Source organism: Trichosurus vulpecula, chromosome 2 (genome assembly GCF_011100635.1).
Source record: "Trichosurus vulpecula isolate mTriVul1 chromosome 2, mTriVul1.pri, whole genome shotgun sequence".
Taxonomy (NCBI): Eukaryota; Metazoa; Chordata; class Mammalia; order Diprotodontia; family Phalangeridae; genus Trichosurus; species Trichosurus vulpecula.
The window spans coordinates 190,236,562-190,244,053 of NC_050574.1; the positions used below are offsets into that span (position 1 = coordinate 190,236,562).

General features: G+C 41.5%; 1 pseudogene; it reads right to left on the minus strand.

The window, feature by feature from the left end:
* Window positions 1-3,845: 3,845 nt before the first annotated feature.
* LOC118839124 lies at window positions 3,846-4,743 on the minus strand (annotated as a pseudogene).
* Between the last annotated feature and the right edge of the window lie 2,749 nt (window positions 4,744-7,492).

Genomic DNA, 7,492 nt, shown 5'->3' on the forward strand with positions numbered 1-7,492 from the left:
GGCTCTTTTGAGCATAATTGTAGCAAGTAATTCTGGGAGATTGTTTGGATGCTTCCAAATCTAGTTGAGATGGTTCTTGACAGTTTAATTAAATCAACTAATGTCCTATTGAATATGAGCTTTGTGTTGTCATAATGATGGTAACCAAACTCTACAACCATCGGTCTGTCAATAAATGTTTACCTTCTATGTGCTAGGCACTGTGCTAAGTGCTGGGGACGCAAATATAAATAAAGACACAGTCCTTGCCCACAAAGAACTTACCATCTAACGAGAAAAGACAACACACAAAAGGAAGCTAAAAAATGGGGAAGTCTAGGAGAGAAAGGACATGATGGAAAATTTCAAAGAAGTTGAAAAGTAGTGTAACTGGGTGGGAAATGGGGAGAAAAACTTACTGAGTTCCTTCCTTTAATAAAGGCCTTGGAGCCCATGGCTATGGGTCAAAGGGTTCAATCAGAGCAGTAGAGGGAACAGATGAGATACTAGCCACATTCTATCTTGCAGCATGAGATTTCCCAATGACAAGTTTCCTGGAGAAGGAGATAGAATGGAGATTTCAAAGAAGTCGAAAAGCAGTATGGCTGGTGGGAAATGGGGAGAAAAATTGTGCCCTCCAAAAAAAAAAAACAAACCCTTGTTTGACCCTGATTTTTGCCTGACAAATGAGGTTATTGTTTCTCTACCACAATAGACCTTACCCTAAATGTCACCTTTTACATATTCAGATAACCTGATTTTTCAGTGGAGAGGAACTCCCCATTTTTTCACCGGACTCAAAGTCTCTGAGGTACCAGAGTCTATTAGAACTTTGCATTTTCTAGTGATCCCCTCCCTAGAGTACCATCAGATCTCTACTGAGAGAAGAATGATAGGGGGGCTTCTTTCCAAATTTCTGGTGGGTTCTGTTCCCCTAGCCAAAATTCTTTCTCTATTCCCAGCCGGCACCCCCTGCCTATAGAGACTTCAACTGCAATGCCAGGGCAGGTGGTACGGCTTGTCATGCTTAAAACAAGCCTGAACTTTGCTCCATTCTCTTAAACCTTAGTTGACTTGGACCTCTGACAGGCTTCCAGGTTTTCTTACTCTTTCCCTGATTGACTTGCGGTGTCCCACAAAATTCCAACTTCTTTTTCATTCCTCTAATCTATTGCTCAGCTGTACTATGATGTAATCTAGATCTAAATCTTGTATGTCCTGCTAATCTATCTTTGAGACTATTGTTTAAATCTCTTCTGAAAATCTCAATTAGTGTTGTCTCCTCCAAGTTAAAGATAGTTCCCAGTTCCTAAAGATATTAACATATTAATATTAACATATTAAATTAAGGGGTCTATTAGTCTAATGGAACATACTGTAGACTCTGTCTTGCTCTCCATGTATCCAAAAATTACAAGCAATTTAGTCTTGGTACAAGACTAATGCAGCAATTCCCTTTTTTTTTTTTATTAATAGGAACTGATCAAGTTGAATCTTTACTCCCACTTCCCAACTTAGTTTTCCAATAATAAAGACCACTTTCATTTCATCAGCTGCAAAGGTGCAAAGTTTTGCCTTAAAAGACAATTTATAGTGGCCAAAAAAATCTCATCCTTCCAACCTAAAAATTGAGAGAGGGAATTATAGTGAGATCTGGCAGAAGGGGAACCACTGCTATAGTGGAAGGAGAGGGACCAATCGCAATCAATTTCCAAGATCATTCCTACTGAGGCACTGCATGGGTGGTCACCATTTGTAGCTCTTATAATTCCTTTCCTAACCATTTCACCTTGATATCTATTCCAGTGTAACTGAGAGAGGGACATATGGCTCTCTTAGGATTGGTTTATTTGTGATATAGGATGCAGACTTCTAGTCAATATTTCCAGTTGACAAAGTACTGAATTCAGTCATGAAGGTTCAAATATGTGTCTCTTTGCCTGAATGTGCAACACTTAGATAGATACATGCTCTCTTTAGTGTACTTTGTGTTCTAGCTCCTGAAAAGCATAGTACCTTACCATGGACAACACGCAGACACCTGGGGAAACACAGACATACCACACGAGGTCCCCCAGGACCTCAAGAGCAACACAAAATGGGGAAAAAATGGAAAGAAATTCAAGACTCTCACAGCTAATCTACTATAAAATTTTTGGAGCCTTATCTGATCTTAACTCATGAACTCTTCTACATAGACCCTTCACTATTTGGGTTCTTCTCATTTGTACATTGAAAGGTGTCATGGAATAGTGGACAGAGTTCTATGGAGTCAGGAAGGCCTGGGTTCAAATCCTGCCTCAGACAGCTGTGTGACCTGGGTAAGTCACTTAATGTCTCTTGGATTCAGTTACTTCTCTGTGAAATGAGGGGGTTAGACCATAGAGTTCCTTCCAACTCTAAATCTATGACTTTATGATCCATGACATTGTCCGGCTTATCACTGCCTTTCCTAAAGAGTAACTTCCAAAATGGGGCACAATACTCCATAGGTGGTCTAATCGGAGCAGTGTTCAGTGGTTCATATTCTAGTGGAAGGCTGTAACACACATTAGCTTTCAGGACACACCAGCTATATTAAAGTTGATCCACCTATATTCAGGCTTGTTTGTTTTTCACACAATCTACTGTCCCCCCCCACCCCAGTCCTGTACTTGTACATTTGACCTTTTGAATTGATATAGAATTTTATTTTTATCTCTGTGAAGTATAATCTTATTAGATCTGATAATAAGATCTTATTAGATCAGGGCTAGCCTGTGGGTATCTTTTGAGGTCTTGATCCTGTCATCAAACAGGTAAGCTATTCCATCCAGCTTCATGTCATACATATCTATAGCAATCACACCATCTGTGCCCTCATCCAAGTTATAAATAAAATTGTTGATCTGAAGAGAGCTAAGGACAAATCTCTCTGGTACTCCCTCTAGCTTGACTTGGTTCAATAAATCATTAGCTTTGAGATTGGATCATTGGAAAGGTTTTGAATCTACCTTACCATATTTTTATGGAGCCTATCTCTTACTATCACGGTCACAAGAATGCCAAAATACTTCTATGAAACCCGGATGGATTGTGTCTACAGCATTTCCTTGGTGAATAGATGAAAAAAGATTTATTAAGCACTTACTATATGCCAAACACCATGCTAAGCACTGAAAATACAAACTAATTTTTAAAAAAGAGTCCCTGATTTTAAGGAGCTCACCTTTTTTTTTCCCTAGTTTAATATATATTTTTTTTTATTTTGAGAAAAAAGTTCCAAACATCAGGCTGTTTCACATGAATTACCCAAAATTTCAACTTTAGGAAAAAAGTCTGTTTAAAAAAATATAAGCACACACTAATTCCTCTTGTGAATGTACCTGTTTATGCATTTCTACTGACAACTGTCATTCACACACACAAAAAAATCATTGCTACATTTTTGTAGCCCCACAATGTAATCCTAGGTAGAGGAGAAGACACTCAAAGTTCTCAGATACAGGGACCTGAATTAAATGAGACTGCCTTTTCACTTTTGGAAGTAGCTATCAGTCTCATGTTTGAATTGAACAGAGAACTGTGCTTACTCCCCACATAACAAGAGATTCCTTTGGAGACAGCGGACAAAAACCATACATCCTTTTTATTGTTAAGTTATAAAGAGGTATCAAAATTAAAAGAGCAAAATTACAGGAGACTTAATATAACTACTAGGAGAATTGAAGGAAGTGGCAAAGGGGCAGGGCAGCATTAGTGAACACAGGAAGGATAAAGTTGGGTACAACAGTGAACATGTGCTGGAAGATACTAAGGGAGAGGATCTGGTGAAAAGTTTGATCAAAGACAAGTGCCTAGGTAAAGAAATAATGGGACGAGAGTTCTCAAACCCCGACATATGCTTAAAGGTCATCCTCGCCATTGGCACTGTCTCTGTCAAACTCTCCTTCTTCAGCTTCTTTTTCATAATCCTTGATCAACTCGGGCTGGTCACCACTCCCCCCCCCCATCTTCATTATCATTATCACCCCTCCTTAGCAGAGTCATCTGCACCCCCCGCCCCAGACTCCATCTTCACATTAGTCTCATCTTTCTTCAGGGAGCTGCTGCTCTGCTCCTCTTCTGACTTGTTCTTCATCTCTACTGTTTGTTTGCTTTGTTCTTTCTCAATTTTTTCCAGGCTCTTCAACAGAGAATCCACTGTTTTATCTGGGTCAGCTGCCTAATTGTCTGATGATCATCACCTCTCAATTTGCCAGATTTGGATGAAGAGCCCCGCTGCCCACTCTTGGAATTAAAATTACTTTTGCCTCTGCAGGAAGTGTTTCCTGATACACGCTGGTGTTTGGAGGGCACCACTGCACAAGTAATGGGAGGAGGAGGTGGTACACAGGCTGGGTAACTGTACATCCTGTCATAATAATCTCGTTGAAAATCATAATCCAGGTCAAAGGAAGAGCTGTACATTGCTGCAGAATGCTTCACACCTGCTTTTCCTTGGTTTGCTTTTGGCTCTGCAGCCAGATTTATATCTAGTACCTGGCCAGCGATCATTCTGCCATCCTCTCCTGCCACAGCAGCATGGGCATTTCGCTCATTAACATACTGAACAAAGGCAAATCCTTTATGAACCGAGCAGCCCATGATCTTGCCATACTTCGAGAAGATGGCTTCAACATCAGTCTTCTTAACACCCAGAGGGTTGAGATTCCCAATGAAGACACGGGAGTTCATGGAACAGGGGTCAGTCTTGTTGATGACACCGCTGGCCATGGTGTTTGATGGCAAGGGGCAAATAGCCACAAGTGTAGCTGAAGATCAAAAAAATCTCAACAATGGGGAGAGGGAGAAAAGGTTGGATTCTGAATCTCTGCTTCCCCAATCCAACAGCGGTAAAGAAACAGACTACTGCTCCAGATAGCCTCTTCAACAGTTACTACTACTTCTCCATCCCCGTGTCCGTCTCCTTACCAGGAGCTCACCTTCTAAGGGGATGAGGGAATGATGGGGGCATAGACAATACATAAAGAAGAGTTCAGCTGTAGGGTGGATTGAAAGGCCCCAAAGAAGTGCAACAGAAGGGCAGATGGCAAGGCCTAGGGTACCTTAGGGTATGCCAGCAGGTCAGATAATATTCATAGGAGTTTGGGGAATTTAGTGGCAGGGCATTTGGAAAGTCCTAGAGAACTTTAGGACACAGCAATAGGGCAGATTGTAAAAGCCTCGTGGTCCTCTACCCAGCGGTATGTTGAAGCCAAATCTAACCAGCTTGTGAGCCTGTTGTTAAATTTTCAGTGTAAGCACAGAAATTGGCAAGCACTACAAATCAGGGTTTGATTTCTTGTTTGTTGATTGTTGAGATTTAAGGAAGTAATGGAGAAAATGTTAATAATGCAGGTTAAACTTAAAAGTGTATCCAGAGTACTTTTATTTTGGGGAGAGAGCCTGTTGTTAAATATTTGCCACCATTCCCCTGCCTCTGCCCCAGTGGAAGTCTTGTAGTTGGTGATTCTCAGTTCATACAAGTGTTATTTTTGACACCATACTGCCCCTATGAGGTGTGGGTGGCCTGGGGTGTCATCAGGGTAGGGGCAAAGATAAGGTAAGGCGGAAGGGAGCCCCTGCTAGTGGCCCCCCCCCCACTCCTCTGGCCCTGATCTGGCACATTTTTCCAAAAAGGGAATGAGGTTATTCTGGCATCTCCTGTTCTTGATTAACCAATGCAGGCTCCCAGGGATCACTGGGTAGAGCTCACTTTCCAAGTGCTAACAAACCTTCCCTTCCTATAGCATATTGGAGAATTGTGTTGGGAATTGAAGGCAGGCACACATGCCTTAATTTGAAGAATTTAATTTGTTCTTTGTTTTGAAAACTGGCATAGCATTTGCATTTTTTCCAATCCAGCAGTACCTCTAACATGATTTTTCAGCTATTAGACTAGTGGCTCAGCTATCATTTGTCAGTTCTCAGTAACAATCTGTGGTGGGTTGGTTTTTGTCTTTTTTTTAATCTAGTTTTAGGAACTTCAGTTCGTTGAGGGTAAGTAGGTGTTTACTTATCCTTTGTCCACTTATGGAACCCAACTCTACTCCTGACTTTCCAGATTTTATACCCTTTCCTCTTCAGCCCCCTACTCCCATTGGTGACTTCCTGCCCAGCACCTCCATTTGAGAAAATACCCAGGCCAGCCGTACTCACTTCTAACCCAGCTCCTTTCCTGACACTCTGGACTTTGACACCTTCCCCTGTTAGGGGATGCCACTAAGCTCCCCAAACTCCTGTGAACTATAATCTGACCCTCTGGTATACCCTAAGATGCCCTAGGCCTTGCCATCTGCCCTTCTATTGCACTTCTTTGGGGGGGGGCAGGGCAATTGGGGTTAAGTGACTTGCCCAAGGTCACACAGCTAGTACATGTGTCAAGTGTCTGAGGTCAGATTTGAACTCAGGTCCTCCTGACTCCAGGGCTGGTGCTCTACTCACCATGCCAACTAGCTGCCCCCTCTATTGCACTTCCACAGGCCTTTCAATCCATCCTACAGGTGAACTCTTTTTTTTGCCCCAATTATCCCTTCATCCCCTTAGAAGGTGAGCTAACTCTTTGAGATCAGGGACTCTGTCTTTATTAATTTGCATTTTCAGTGCTTAGCATGGTGTTTGGCATATAGAAAGCACTTAATAAATCCTTTTTCAAATCCATCCACTGAGGAAATGCTGTAGGGGTATGCCACCTTCCCTCATTAGAAAGGATGATTTGAATAATTCATGTAAGCATTTAGTCTACCATATATATAGCAATGTACAAGATTATGAATGATACAGTCTCAAGAAGCTTCCAGTTCATCTGGGAAGACAAAATCTACATACGTGAAACAAGGAGAAAGTGTAAGTAAATTACAATATCTATATTTGGTCACTCTTGGTTCTATTGCACAGGTCTTACCCTCTTAGAACTCTCCTCAGACCCCCTGTTTGGGAAAGATTGTGATCAGCGATGCGTTTGATCCATCTTATGTAAGCAAGGGAAGTTTAATCGTTGGGGAATTATTATAGTTTCTGACTTGTAAACAAAGCTTGTCTGCGGCTCCTGGGTATAGCCCAGTTCTGACAGTTAGTTTCAACTCTCTATGGGGATTTAGAGAGAAACTTCCTATTTTCTCTTTGTGTGCTTACAGAAGGCTTTTCATCATATTTCCTTTCCTCTTTTTCCAACTGCTCCCCTCCCTTCCAGATCCTTAATCCTAGTGACATTAAAATAGGCAGGACATTTCCATAGAATTCAAATTCTGTAGAAGAGCCATTCAGGACATAATTTGATCTGTTTTGAAGAGATCCAAAAGCTTTGAATAGGAATTGTGTTTTACCACCTCTGAACAGAATTGAACCTTGATGAGAATCTGAGCAGGGAATAGGCTGACTAGTGGGCTACACTTTTCACCATTGCACAATTGACTGAAAGGTGTAGCTTGTTAGGAACCTCTCATTTGAAGTCATTTTGATCTCATGCATGCCCTGTGGTCCAGGTTTCCTT